This window comes from Triturus cristatus, chromosome 1_1, assembly GCF_964204655.1.
Source record: "Triturus cristatus chromosome 1_1, aTriCri1.1, whole genome shotgun sequence".
Classification (NCBI taxonomy): Eukaryota; Metazoa; Chordata; class Amphibia; order Caudata; family Salamandridae; genus Triturus; species Triturus cristatus.
The window spans coordinates 434,874,701-434,889,621 of record NC_140579.1 but is presented as its reverse complement, the minus strand read 5'-3'; the positions used below and the strand labels follow the sequence as shown (position 1 = coordinate 434,889,621).

General features: G+C 49.8%; 1 protein-coding gene across 4 annotated transcripts in view; it reads right to left on the bottom strand.

Moving 5' to 3' along the window:
- Positions 1–14,921, bottom strand: part of TANC2 (tetratricopeptide repeat, ankyrin repeat and coiled-coil containing 2) — a 2,520,149-nt gene that overhangs the window by 397,137 nt on the left and 2,108,091 nt on the right. The gene's annotated exons all lie outside the window — the stretch shown is intronic.

Sequence of the window (14,921 nt, the reverse complement as noted above, 5' to 3'; positions counted from 1 at the left end):
ATAAATGCTGATAAAACAAAGTACATGATATTCAATCCTTCGGCATCTACACGTCCAAACCCGACCCTGGGGTCTGTAAGGTTGGAAAGGGTCACTACGTTTCAGTATCTCGGGGTAACATTGCATGAAAACCTCTTTTGGGTACCACAACAAGCAAAATCCCCTTTAAAGCTGTCTCAATTGGCGGGTGGCATTTTGAAGGTTTCAAACTCATCTACATTTAAGCCAGTAAGCCCAGCTCTGGAGATTTACAAAACTCAAGCCAGGGCTGCAGCACTCTACGGCGGAGAGCTGTGGGGTCATTCTGTTAGTCTTGAAATCTCTAAACTGGAATCTAATTTTGTTAGACGGGTGCTGTCACTTCCACAAGGCACCCCCTCCTCCATTTAAGATTAGATCTGGGACTCTTACCTATAGAAGATGAATTAGCACTGAAACCACTTAGGTTCTGGCATAGGCTATGGACCACTGCGGAAATGTCACACTATAGACAGGAGCTGAAGCAGGTATTGAGCCTCTGCAACGCAGATAAAATACCTTGGTTGGCTTTTGTCAAACGTGAATTCCAACGCTTGGGCTGGTTTGACATGTGGAGCGACCCAGAGAGGGGATGCCTTGAGCTATCGCGTAGGACCTTGGCAGGGCTCTTCAAAGAGAAGAGAAGAGCTTGAATTCGGCACTATGCGCCCCTAATATTGGCGCCCTTACTGAATCATTCTTGGTTTCCAAAAGTTCTTATAAATTTGAGGATTTTATGGATATTGTTTTTCCAATTTTAGCAAGAAAGCTTTTTATTCAATGGAGATATGGTACTCTCCCTCTTAAAGTGTTTACAAGTAAATGGACAGTTTCAGCAGATAAGACCTGCCCAGGATGCAGTTGTAGTACGGAAGATGAAATGCATGTGCTCTTCTTCTGCCCCGCCTATAGTAAACATAGGAAGCACTGGCTGGTTCCGTTATGCAGAAATCTAGGTTTTAAAAACTGTTTACAAACGTTTCGAATTTTAAAGACTAGTACCTCAAATGTTATTGTGTTTGCAGTAAGCAAGTTCTTGACAGCCATGTGGATGAAAAGGCGTAAATTAATGCTTAGTTAATGCAAATTTGGACAATTTTGTGATCATCAGTCTTCTAATTCTAAATATGGACACTATTTTTATTTCTAAATTTGCAATCCAATGTTTCTCAGGCGTGATTACATATTTTCTTGTATGCAATGTTAACGGTTTTATTTTTGTATCTTTTATGGCCTATACGGCCGAAATAAAGAATTTTTGGATTGGATTGGATCTGGAGGTGGAGTGTCCAGGATAGTGACGGAATAGGACGCAGTGATCGGAGCTCCACCGGGTGCCTAGGCTGCTTGCTCATATAACCGCAGAGGAAGTGATTTCTGACAGCATCGATCTGCATCCACGTTCAAGGTACAAGCGGTGACCCAGCTGGGGCACCCCAGCGACTGCCCAAACACAGACGGATGATGTCCACAGCAGCGAGGAGCAGGGGCACGAAGAGACTGGTGCGGAGGAAGAGAGTAGAGAAACCGGAGATTGAGGGTTATCCCTGACCTGCGCCAGGGAGTGGATCGTTGCTCACCCGCCCCCCGCCTGGACACGCTGCGGGTAAGTCTTGTTGTTCTCGAGCCCAGCGGGAGTGGGGGATGGCGGTGAGTCACTGCACCCCTGTCATGCTCGTAAAACGCGGCTCAGTAAAGCAGACGCGGGACATCTAAAGAAAACAAGCACAGGAGTTGTGTGTGCGTGCGCGCGCGCGGCGGCAAAAGTGAAAGCAGCTGCAGCGTCCCGCGATTGTAAGGGTGCCCGCGAGCGATGTGCTTAATGAGTCATGATGAGAGAGGAAAGCCAGATGGTGCTTGTGCGCGTAACCGCACGCTTTAGGCGACACAACAAGGGTGTGGTCGGATTTTTGAAGCCCACTTATTAAAAGTCATGCCAGAGTAGCGCATGCGCTGGCTCAGGCAAGACCTAAAAAAATCTGAAGTGCAAGATGGTGAACACTTGAGATTAGTAGGGGTCACTGCCCACTGAGCCACTACCCTTGCTTTATTTAATAATCCTATAACTCTACTGCATGGCTGCACCCTCTTACTTGGATGGGAAAAGACCTGAAGGGCATTCCAAGATTTGTGTTTGTGATCTCTGCTCTATCTGAGCTGCTGCCAGATGATTTCTCATGGTGGCATGCCCATATAAAGCTTTCAAGAAGACTGATTGGCCCCGGACCTGGCTGCAGACACAGTATTGAGGACACTGGAAAGGAGAGCAGTAGGTGGATCAGACATCCAGTTCACCACCAAGGTAGCAACCTAATGGGTTGGAGAGACCAAGAGTGAGACTAGATGGCCTTAGGTTGTGCATCCTGGAAGTCTATCCCTGTGCCAGTTGACCCTGAGAAGGGAATAGTGAACGTCCTCCCACACTGGACTCATTAGCCTGTTGTGTTTGTGATGCAGGACTGTTGACCCAGAGCTTCCTAGAAATCCTTATGGTAGATTAAATACGTACTAGAATAAGGCTTGCATAGAGAGCCTGGCAAGAGAAGAATCCTGAGAGCTACGTAATATTGAGCTTCTTATTCCGCCTTGTGTCTTGGCGCAATTAGGGCTCAATGAATTTGTTAATCAAGCTCAGCATGACTGTTTGTGTGACCTAGACCACTATAAGGAAGGGTCACAATAGGCTTAACATTTCAGATAATATCTGAATATTGTGTTCCCAACTGCCGGTCACTTATGCTGTTCTGAAAAATTGAACTGATCATAATGGGCGAGTAGCAACATGGTGTTAGGTCAGTCCTTTAGAGCTGTAGCATACAGTGAAAAGGATACAGGGTTATACGTGAGAAGCTTAATGTTACACACACACACACACACACACACACACACACACACACACACACACACACACACACACACACACACACACACACACACACACACACACAGACACACAGACACTCTCTCTCGTGGTCAGAGCCATTAATCCATTCCACCTAACATTTACTTAGGCACCTACAGGGAACTACATTCTGTCTTGTGAACCTTATTCCATTTAGGGAAGGTTGAGGAAACCAGGGGATAATTTAACTTGGGCAAACATCATTTCGGTACCATCAGTTAACTCGAGAAACAGACCAACAACGACCATGGAATTAGCATGCCTTCTTGAGTCCCGTGGAACGGCAGCTATCTGAAAACATATATCCTGACACCCGTGATGTATAAACACTAGAGATGACAGATCTAGTTAAACTCAGTAGCTGGCAAAGGCAAATATTACCAACAACCATAGTTCTCAGAACTTTAGCCTGAGAACTATGGAAAATCTCTGCTTTCAGTTGCAATCATATTGGGCTTGATTAATATATAAAACTGTCTCTGACCCACATATACTACTTCGAATAGAAAATATTGTAAAATTACCCATAACATCTTTTTTGAGATCCAAAAATTTGTTAGTGTTGAATTTTCAAAATGGAAAAAGCTACTTACCCACTAAGCATCTGTTTGTGGCATGAAGCGCTGAGGATGCACAAGCTTGCATACTCCTGCCATCTAGTGTTGGGTCTGGATGTGTGCAAGTTGCTTTTCTTTGAAGAAGTCCTTCGAGTCATGAGGTACTGTGGTGGCTCCTCTTGCTGGTAATGCGCATGGCCATCAACTTCATTGTTAAGATTGTATTCCTGCACGGCGGGTGAGGATGGAATGAGAAACAAAGTGATGTATAGAGAGATGTCCATGCAAAGAAAGAGGACAGTGAGATAGAAAGATCAGTTCAACACACACAGGCCTCCGGGGAGGAGGGTGGGTTGCATGTGAATCTACAGCACTACATGCCACGAACTGATAACTGGGTAAGTAACATTTTCCGTTCAAGGCATGTGTGGTTGTTGATACATATGTTGTGCACAGACTATAAAGCAGTACTCCCAGAAAGTGGTGGCTAGCCTGTGGAAGTTGCAGTAAAATAAAAAAGTGTTGGGAGTACTGCCTGGCTAACACTGGCTTGTTGGCGGGCTAGCAGATCCACACAATAATGTTTTGTAAAAGTATGTGGTTTGGACCAGGTAGCTTCTTTACAAATGTCAGTTATAGGAATGTTCCCCAGGAAGGCCATAGAGGCTTCTTTTTTCTGAGTGGAGTGGGCTCTAGTAGGAATGGGCAAGGTCCTTTCAGCTTTAGCATAGCAAATCTGCATGCCTCTAACAATCCATCTTGTAATGCCTGATTTGGATTGGGCCTTCGCTTTGTGGGGTTTGGAGAAAGCAACAATGGGCTGTTGGATCTTTCAAAATGGTTTAGTCCTGTCAATATAGTACATTAGGCCTTGTTTAACATCCAAAGTATTGAGAGCCTGTTCCGTAACTGAGTCAGGTTGAGGGAAAAAGACAGGGAGGTCAATGGATTAAGGTGGAACTGTGAGACCACCTTATGGAGGAATCTGGATTTGGTGCGGAGGACAACCCTATCCTTGTGTAACTGGACAAAAGGTTGTTCCAAGGTTACTGCTTGAAGCTCATCGACACACCTGAGTGAAGTTATGGCAACAAGAAATGCCACTATCCAAGAAAGAAACTCGAGAAGGCAGGAGTGGAGGGGTTCAAACAGTAGGCCCATGAGTCTTGTCAGTGCAATGTTGAGGACCAGAGGAGGAATTGACACTTGAGATCTTCCATAAAAGCTTTAGTAACTGGAATTCTGAAGAAAGAGATGTGTTGCCTAGTAGTAGATGAACCTCTTCCACTAGGCAACCTAACAGGCACTGGTAGTAGGCGTGTGCGGTTATTTAAGAATGCTCGCTGGGGGGCCGCTGCCGCCGCCCCCTCCCCCTCAAGAAAAGGATTTAGACACTATCCTCCAGGCCATTAGGGCCTCACAGACGTCTGTTGAGGGGAAGATAGGTGAAATAAAGGTTGATTTTCTCTCTCCATAGGCAGGACCTCCGGAATGCTACCACACGACTAACAGAGGCCGAATCCCGCATCTCCACGGCCGAGGACGATATTAAACATCTCAAAGACCAAGTGACTCACCTTCGCGCTCACACCAAGGAGCTTCATAGGCAGGCTGAGGACGCGGAGAACCGGGCACGTCGCAACAACCTCCGCTTGGTGGGGTTCCCGGAGGGAGTGGAGGCTGGCCAGGCCGCCACGTTCGTTGTAGATTGGTTCAAGTCCTGGGTGCCAGGCACCGTCCTGTCAGCATGGTTTGTAGTAGAGAGGGCCCATAGATCTCTGGCGCCCAGGCCTCCTATTGGCGCCGCACCCCGCCCCATTATTCTGAAAATCCTCAATTTCAAAGACCGGGACGCTATCCTGCGGGCAGCCCGGGCGGCTGTTCCCCTCAAGTTCCAGAACCACATCATCATGATCTTTCCGGACTACACCGGGGAGGTCCAGGACCTCAGGCGCTCGTACATTGAGGTAAAGAAGAAGTTCTGGGTGCTAGGCCTACAGTACCAGCTTCAATTCCCAGTATGCCTTCGGGCGGCGGCGTGGACATGGCTTACAGAAGAGCGCCCCCTCCTCCAGAAGCATGACGCATCCCCGGAGCTTACAAAGTCGCGACCTGAGGGGTTGGGGGCGCCGGCACCGTACACGGTCGCGCAGGGGGCGCCGGCTACAGGCTGCAGCTGCTCCAGACCTTCCTGATTCCTCCAGTCAGTCGGAGTCTCCGCCGCGTCACAGACACCGCTCCACTGAGACTTTGGCAGGCTCGTCATTACCATTGGCCCAGGCAGACTCTGACCTTTCCCGCACCCCCACCCTTTAAAAGACAATGGGGTCTGACTTTACAGTAAGCCCACCATCAACGGGGAGCGCCTCGCCGGGGGAGGGCTCGGACTGCTGGCATGTTCTTATGGTCACTCACACTGTTTAATGCCGATGTACTGCATATCCGTTCTTCTAGAGGGGTCCTCCACGCAACCAACCCGAGCATTCTAGTTTGGTTCAGTTAAAATGGAGGTCGACAGATGCTTCCGTTCTCGAAGTATAGGGTGGGGGGAAGTGAAGGGGGTGGGTTTGGGACTGGGTTTCCACATTGTTGTTGTTTGGGGATGTGTTTCTTTGCTCACTGGGAAATGTGGTTTTTGTTTGTTTTGCTGCACCATCATCCATACGGCACTTGGGCCTGCCCCTACAGGGGTCTGACACGTGCGGTCCTTCCCGCCAGCTCGTCGCCCCAGGCCCTGCATTTGCTGATGACTCTCCAGAGTCCGGTGAATTTCGTTAATGACTCCCTGCCTCCATGACTGATGCATCGACTCCGAAGGCAGCCTTGCATATTTTATCCTGGAACGTTAATGGCCTACTAGACCGCCATAAGCGGACGGCCGTTTTGCGCTATGCTCAGCGCCTCAACATAGAAGTGCTCCTGCTTCAGGAGACGCATCTGCTGGGTAACCACTGTCCCTTTCTTGCTCGTTATGGATGCAATAGGGTCTGGCACTCGGGCTTCGCTCGGGGATCCCGCGATGTGGCCGTAATACTGAAGCGCACCCTTCCATTTGTGCTGACACAAGTTTTCCACGACCCACAGGGTATGTCCATGATGGTTTGTGGTACACTCGGGGGCACTCCCATTAACTTTGTGTCCATGTACTCTCCCCCTCTGATGCTCGCCACAGCTTTAAAACAGTCCACTGCTTTGCTGTCTACTCTCCCCCTAGGGCCCACCATTATTGGGGCAACTTTAACGCGGTCTCCACCCCGCTCCTAGACACAACGGGCCCTCCTTCCACCTCCAGACTGGCGCAAGCCAAGCAGTTAACAAACTGGGCTGAATCTCTTGGCCTCTGCGATGCATGGCGAATGCAGGCCCGTATAGATGCAATTTTTCTTCCGTGCTCTACTATCCAGGATGTTCGCATTCTCCCGAGAGGTAACTCGCACCATTCACTGCTGCTCCTTAGCATAGGGGCTCCCCCCCCCACCCCCCTACTCACGTCCAGTATGGCGGTTAAACGCCTGATTTCTTCAGGATAAGAGTTTCAAGAAGGCGGTGGGACTGGAATTGAAGCAATATTTCATCACCAACGTGGGATCGGTCCCCTGTCAGGGTACCTGGTGGGAGGCGGGTAAGGCCACCATTCGTGGGTTCGCCAAAGGTCACATCCAGCGGCAGCGGCAGGCCCAGCTGTTACAGGTTACCTCCTTAGAAGCGCAGGTCTTACGCCTTGAGCGTTACCCCTCCGCGGAGGACGGTGCAGCCCACGAGCGGCGCCTTGCAAACATTCGCAACAAAATCAGGCATCTCTCCTTAGAGGCTGCCAAACTCCTGTGAAGATCGTCCGTGGCTAGAGTTTATGGATGGGGGGACAAAAACGGCGTTCTTTTACATAGGCTTGCCACGTACCCCAGAGCGAACCGCATCATTCCGGAGATACTGGACCAAGAGGTGTCGGCACATCACTCCCCGTTGGCCATGGCCGGCACATTTGCCGCCTTCTATCGTCAGCTCTACGCCAAGCGGCCTCCGACACAGTCGCTCTGGGAGCTGTTGGAGGCGACTGGCGCTCGCCTCCCTCAGCTGGACCCTCTTGCTCTAGCTGACCTCGACCGCCCACTCTCGCAGGACGAGATTCACGAGGCGATTGCCCACATTTCCTCGGGTAAGACTCCTGGCCCGGATGGCCTACCCCAGGAATACTAAGCAGCGTATCGCGAGGTCCTCGTGCCTCGCTTGGTGGATCTGTATGCAGAGGCCTTTGATAAAGGCTCATTCCCGCTCGAGACAGACATGGCTACCATCGTGGTCCTCCCGAAGTCCCAGCCGTCATCTCCCCATTGTGCTGACTATCGCCCCATCTCTCTTATTAACACGGACGTTAAAATATTTGCTGCGATTCTTGCTCAACGGCTGAAGCCCCATCTTACCACGTTGGTCCACCCGGACCAATGCGGTTTCATGCCCCAGCGAGGTACCAGACACTGTCTCCGGCGGCTGCACATGGCCCTGGCGCATCGCCAGGTGCTCTCCCCCTACTTGGCGCTCTGATTTTGAGAAGGCGGTTGATACCTTGGATTGGATGTACTTAGAGGATGTACTGGTGGTGATGGGCTTTGGCCCCCATTTCCGGCGGCTGATTGGGGTTCTCTATACCCGGCCTCATGCCCGCGTCCTGGTTAATGGGGCTCTTTCGGATGCCTTCCCCATTCAGAGGGGAACGAGACAGGGCTGCCCCCTCTCCCCTCTTCTCTTTGCCTTGGCGATGGAGCCCCTAGCGACCTTGATCCGGTCCGCGAGTCTGGTTCGGGGCTGGGAGTGGCCCAATTCTGCGGTGGACAAAATCGCACTTTACGCGGATGATGTCCTGCTTTTCCTCACTAATCCCGCCCAGTCAGGCCCCCGTTGCCTCCAGATCCTGAGTTCCTTTGGACAGGCCTCAGGCCTCCGAATGAACCCTAGCAAATCGGTACTCCACAATACCACTCCGGCATCAGTCCTTTAAGTTTCTTGGGATTTGGGTGGTTCTCCTCCCGGAACTGGGGTGGTCCCTTAATGTTGCCTCACTCGTGAAGAAAGCTAGGGCGGATCTCCAGAGGTGGCAGACGCTGCCCTTGAATCCCTTGGGGAGGGTCGCCCTCTTTAAAATGATGATTCTCCCCAGATTCCTCTATGTTCTCCAGAATACCCCCTATTGTTTTCCACGGGCGTGGTTTCGGGAGTTAGACACGATGGCCGCTAAGTTCCTCTGGGGAGGAGGGAGGAACCGGTTGGCACTAAAGACCTGCCAGATCCCATCCTTCGACGGGGGAATGGGGATGACACACTTATATCTCTATTACCTGGCGACCCGTCTATTGAGTATACATGACTGGTTTAACAGGGGCTGGTCCGATCCGGCCTTCCGGCTGGAACTTAGCGTGCTTGGATTGCCCCGGATCCAATCCCTAATGTACGGGGAAACCATTCCGTCTTCCCTGCCCGATGTCTCGCGCTATGTGCTCCTAGCTTGGAGGGCAGCCTTACGGCACACCAAATGGACACACAGACTCACTCAGCACACGCCCCTATGGCACGGTACATGGCTCGGGAGGTTAGTGGGTTACAGGAGTTCCACAAATGGGATCTTATTGGGATCTCCCAACTCGGCGATGTGTGGGCGAGCAGCCACATGCACTCCTTTCAAGACCTCCAGTCCCGATACTCCCTGCACCCGTCACAATTTTATAAATATTTACAATTGCGTCATGCCCTCCACGTACATATTCAAGACGATACCAGGGTCCCTGAGTACAGCCCCCCAGAGGCACAGATCATGCTGTGTGACCTGGGGAGGGGGGGCATCTCCCGCATTTATAAGACGCTGGTCAACAACACCCCGACCTCTCTTGACCGTCTCAGGGGCCAATGGGAAGAGTGGGTGGGTCCACTGGATGAGGAAGATTGGCGTGATGCGTTCATGTCACCCAAAATGGTCAACACATCCGCTAAACTCAGCCTGGTCCAATTATATTATATTCACACGGCTTACCTGACCCCGCAGAGCCTATATCGGGCCGTCTTTTCCCCGTCCGCCGCATGTGCGAGATGCGGCCAAGACCCGGCCGACTTCTACCACATGGTATGGGCATGCCCTCGATTGGTTCGGTTTTGGGGAGAGATCGAATGTGAGCTGTCTGAGGTCCTGGGGTGGGAGGTTCCCCATTATCCGCATCACTCCCTTCAACGGAATTACAGACGGACTAGATGGGTCCCGGAACGAGAAGTTACTGTATAGTACAGCCATAGTTGTAGCCAAGAGGGACATTGCTGCCACCTGGAAACTTCCCACGCCGCCTAGTGTGGAGAAATGGCGGAAAGGGATGGACTGGTGCATGGCTCAAGAAAAACCCATGTACGAAGCACGAGGGTGTCCTAAGAAATACCAGAGGGTGTGGGGCAAGTGGCTGGAAGCCGTGGAATAACTTGCTCAGTATGTATATACTATGTATTTCCTGCTGGGGGGTGGGGCGGATTGGCGACGTCTGTACTTCTTGTACTGTATTGTAGCAATACTGGTGCTATCCACAGCCGTGTTGTTGGTGCTTGTTTTCTAAGAAAATCAATAAATTTGTTTATCAAAAAAGAACGTTCATGCATTCTGGTGGAAGATGAAGGCATCCAAATTCTAGGACATCAGGAACCAGATTGAGGGAATTGGGGTGTGGGTGCCTGAGTTTTCCATGGTTCTGCGTGAGAAGGTCCGGCCTGTAGAGAAGTCTCTTGTGCGGAACCATAGAGTTTGACCAGAGTTGTGAACCAGGGTTAGCAAGACCAGGTGGGAGCTACTAGGATGAAGGTGAGAGTTGACTGCCAAAACCCACAAACCCTAATCGTAAGTGGTAGGAGAGGAGCGTAGGCAATTTCCTGACCAATTAATCCATTGTGCATTGCCGCTGGACTGTGGGTGTGGAAACCTGGACGTGAAGTTTGTGCATTTGGCATTTTCTGCTGTGGCAAAGAAGTACATCTCTGGGAGTCCCTAATGGAGAAAGTACTGGGGGAGGACTTGCGGGTGGAGTTCCCACTAATGGACTTGTAGCCGCATTCCTGCTGCAGAGGTCAAAATAGTGGTAGTCCACTCCCAGAAAGTACTCAGCTAGCAGATGGATCCTGTGTCAGAGAGCCCACTGCCAAATGCTCTTGGCTAAGTCAGAGAGCTGGGGAGATTGGGTACCACGTTGCTTCTGAAGATAATACACGGCTGTCATATTGTCTGTCTTGATGCGGACTACCTTGTCAGTCAAGTGGGAAAGGAAAGCTTTCAACGCAAGGTGAACAGCTAGCAGCTCCAGGTAAGTGATGTGGAGACTCTGGTGACTGGGTTCCCACTGGCCTTGAACAGTCAGTTCTGTAAATGTGCAACCCATCCTGTAAGTGAGGGGTCTGTTATAATGGTCCTCTACGCATACGTGGTTCGAGAAAAGGCCGCCCCTGCAACAGGTTGTTGGTGTTCCACTACTGTAAAGAGCGACAAGTGCAGCAGCAGATCAACACTAGATCGTTCCAATGACCCTCCACTTGGGACCACTGGTGTGCCAAGCACTCCTGGAACAGAAGCATGTGTAATATGGCACGGGCACTATGGCAATGCAAGAGGCCATCATGCCGATGAGGCGCATGACTGCCTTGACCTTGACTTGGTGGCCTGGTTGAACATGAGGGACGAATGCCTGGAAGGACTGTATTCTAGCAGCGTTTGAATAAGCCATGCCAGATTCTGAGGTGAGGACTGACCCCAGGTAGGGCTGTATCTGGCGGGGTTGGAGGTGGGATTTTATAGCGTTGATGGTAAACCTTTGCTGGTGAAGGAGGTTTATTGTGACCTGAGTGTGTTCACTGTAGTTTTTGATGAGAGAGTCATCCAGATAGGCAAAGCCATGGACACACTGTCTGTGCAAATGAGCAGCCACTACCACAAGGCACTTGGTGAACATCCTGGGTGCAGTGGTGGCCTCAAAGAGGAGCACCTTGAACTGGTAATGCTTTCACTGACTACAAACCTGAGATACCGGTTATGTGCTGGGTGGATTGGTATGTGAAAATAAGCATCCTTCAGGTCGAGAGTGATCATGAACTAGCCTTCTAGTAGCGGGATGGCATCTTGAAGAGTAACCATGTGGAAAAGCTCTGAAAGAATTTATTAGAAGAGGCCTGAGGTCCAGAATGGGTCGAAGAGAACTATCTTTTTTGAGGATCAGGAAGTTCAGAGAGTATACTCTTGTGCCCTGTTGATTGTAGGGGATGGGTTTTATGGTCCCTCTGAGAAGGAGCGCTTGAACTATTTTCCTGTGTAGGCTTTGGTGTTTTGGGGAGAGTTTGTGTTTGCAAGGTGAAATGGTGGAATGGTGGGTGGTGTGGAGGGGTAAGCTCCAGACAATAACTATGTTGGATAATATCCAATACTCACTGGCTGGAGATGACCTTCCACCAAGCAGGAAAGAACCTTTAGAGGTGCCCCATGACGGGTGTGGTATGATCCGAGGGGGAGGAGGGGAAGAGCAGAGCGAAGTCAGGGCTTAGTGGTGATTGTAGCTCCTTTGGGTGAACCAACTTTACACCTATCTTTCGAGTTGTTGCCTCTGTAAGGCCCTCTAAAGAGTAGCCTCTGGGAGATTACTGCTGGGCATGTGGGGGCTATTAAAATTTGAGGCCTTGGGGGAGCTGGTCTTTGAGCCTCCACGATAGGGTGTAGGCAGCAAAAGGGGCTGCAATGAGCAGGTGTCTGCACAGCGCCCATTGCTTTCGCTGCCTCCATATCCTTCTTTATTATTTCCAACATGCGGCCAGAACAGATGTTGGCCATCGAAAGGCAGGTTGGGCAAGTTTTGCTTGATTTCATTCTTGAAGCTGGAGAAACTGAGCCAGGCATGATTGCGCAGTGGGACAATGTCGTTGAGCCCTCTGGCAGCAATGTCCCCAGCATCTAATGCGCAGAGTATGGTGGTGTTAGAGATATACTTTCCCTTAAAAACTATCTCATAGCCCATTTTCCTCTGTTCCTCTGAGAGATTTAGGAGGAGTTCCTCCATCTCATCCTGATGGGCACAGTCATATCTGAGGGAGCAGCCCAATGGAATTGGCAATCCGCCAATGTTTGGCAGACTGTGCAGTACCATCTTGCATGCAGCATCTATCCATTTGCTCTCTCTGGTCGAGGGGAATCACTAGTACCCTGAGAGTTAGGGGAATCACTAAGTACCCTGAGAGTTAGGCCTCTTACGGACAGTAGTGACAACTAGAGAGTCTTGTGGGAGTTGGCCACAAATGAACAGGGAGGTCAGTAGGGAAACCTTTGTATTTTTTGTTTCTTGCTGGTGGGGCTGTGAAAGATTTCCGAAGTGTGACGCAGCATGCCTCTGAGCACGAGAAGGTACTGGGCGTAGTGGTGAGTGGAGGACAGGGTCTTTAAACTCTCAGTCATCAGGAGCGAAGGGATGGGCAGGGTACCGGTACAGGTCTGTGCCACCCGGTGGGTCAGCATCATAGGTGTCCCAGGGATCACTCTGAGGAGGTGGGCCGAAGTCATCCCCTCCCCTATGCCTCCCCTTTGTTTGAGTGAGGTGACCTCTGAGGTTTACAGGAAAGAGGGTTGCCTGGAGAAATGGGCAGGTAAGGTGAACGCTGTGGAGGAGGGAGAGGTGGGTGAAAGAGCAACGTGCAAAGGGCTAGTTGCGTTGCCCACTCTCTTGCTCTGGCTGGGTACTGTGGCACTTCCAAGGATTCCTCAAAGGACAGCTGCCATTTGGACGGCTGAGAAGCTAATCCGGAAGGGCGGGTGAGAACCCAGCCCATGTGGGGACGTATCACCAAGTACTTCTGCCTGGCGTCTATCTTCTCTTGGAGTTTATGACTCGATGTACCCGAGCTGGAGCCAGTCTTGGTGATCAGCGCTGAGGTTCTCAACTCTGATGCCAATTGCGACACTGAAGGGGACTGCTCCAACAATTGGGTCAGCTCCACGGCTGGAGCTCTGAAGCAGTCGGCCTCGATGGTTTCTTTGGTGCTGAGCTAGAGCTTGGTGTTGCGTTCGAAGGTGGTGGTTGGTGCCGACCAGGGTCCGAAGACAGAGGCGGCGCAGCGGCTTGTCACTGATTCTCCAGAGTGGCTGAATGGCACTTGGGAAGGGGCTGCTCAACTTGCGAGCGGTGTTAAGGCAGAGGGAGTAACGTACTCATGGCTGGTTGCACTGGTGGAAGATTCTCAATCTCCAGGTCGGACCAGGACTGTCGTCATGGTAGAAAACTTCATAAGCTGTGGCCGAGGGTTGTGGATGGTGTTCCCTTTCGATGTACTCGGGCCGAAGAGGTCTGGGATATCGTCTCCACTCCTACCCGACATCTCCAGACACCGAGCCAGATGATCAAGGAGGATTTTCTTAGAGTGGAAGAATTGGCAGGCATCGCAGGCAACCTAGTTATGCTTGGGAAACAGACACAAATTTCAGACCTAATGGAGGTCAGTACAAGGGTCTTTTGCATGGCAGCGAAGACAGTAGGAGAATGGCGTCCTTTCCATCACTGAGGAGGCACGGTAGGGTGGGTATTCAAGACTAACAACTTCTTTTCATAGATGAAGAGGAAAGTTGTGCGTTCGCACGTTACATTTAAGTTATATGCAATGTTTACTCCTTCACTTTCAGTCTTGTAGACTTGCAAAGGTATTTTTTAGGAGCAACATGCGATAGTAGTAGCCTTAAATCTCTGCTTGCAATTCCAGAAAAACTGTGTTGCATACTCCGAGAAGGAAACAATTTAATCACTTATAATTTAGAAGCAATCATACCTGAGCATATGTATAACATAGTTTCAATGGGATCAAAAGGTTACATCATCAGTTCCTATGCGGATATCTAAAAACTGAACTCTTGTGATATCACTTCTGCTACCTTTGGGGTAGATTTGAATAAGTGTACTGAAGAGTTTTAGATGCATTTTATGCAATGTAAGCAGATTTTTCAACATTTTAATAAAGGTTTTGCTGTAATCATTGGATCTGTACTGACTACATGATGATGAAATCAAAGATTTTTCATGTTGGAATGAGTGGGAATTCTGGTTAGGAAAAAAATCTGCATTTTGGTCTCATTGTAAAACAGTAAAAGTTACGAACACAATTGAGAAGTCATGTTATTGTGATCTATTTTGTCAAATGGGACTCAAATCTTAGGAACATGAACATAATTACAGAGCAAACCTATTAAAATGTAAGCTACGGCACTAATCTTTAATCAAAACAATGTTAATGCATGGTGTAAAAATTAAAATGAATTGAGAAAGTATGTAAATTATCAATTACACCAAGAATCACCAGCCACATCAAACATCAAAGCATCAATAATCACTAAAGATATCACTTATCGTCAGTTACACCAAGAAACATCATTAGCAGTTTCAAAAACAGAATAAAATAAT